Source organism: Alexandromys fortis, unplaced genomic scaffold (assembly GCF_014885135.2).
Source record: "Alexandromys fortis isolate MF-2015 unplaced genomic scaffold, M_Fortis_MF-2015_v1.1 scaffold_96, whole genome shotgun sequence".
In the NCBI taxonomy this organism is placed as follows: domain Eukaryota; kingdom Metazoa; phylum Chordata; class Mammalia; order Rodentia; family Cricetidae; genus Alexandromys; species Alexandromys fortis.
In genome coordinates this window covers 3,934,471-3,934,677 of record NW_026068053.1, presented here as the reverse complement: position 1 = coordinate 3,934,677, position 207 = coordinate 3,934,471, and positions in this window count along the sequence as shown.

Genomic DNA, 207 nt, shown 5'->3' with positions numbered 1-207 from the left:
GCACCATCAGTACCATTCTGAGGAGTAGCAAGGGTCCTTATCACCTGCACCATCAGTACCATTCTGAGGAGTAGCAAGGGTCCTTATCACCTGCACCATCAGTACCATTCTGAGGAGTAGCAAGGGTCCTTATCACCTGCACCATCAGTACCATTCTGAGGAGTAGCAAGGGTCCTTATCACCTGCACCATCAGTACCATTCTGAGG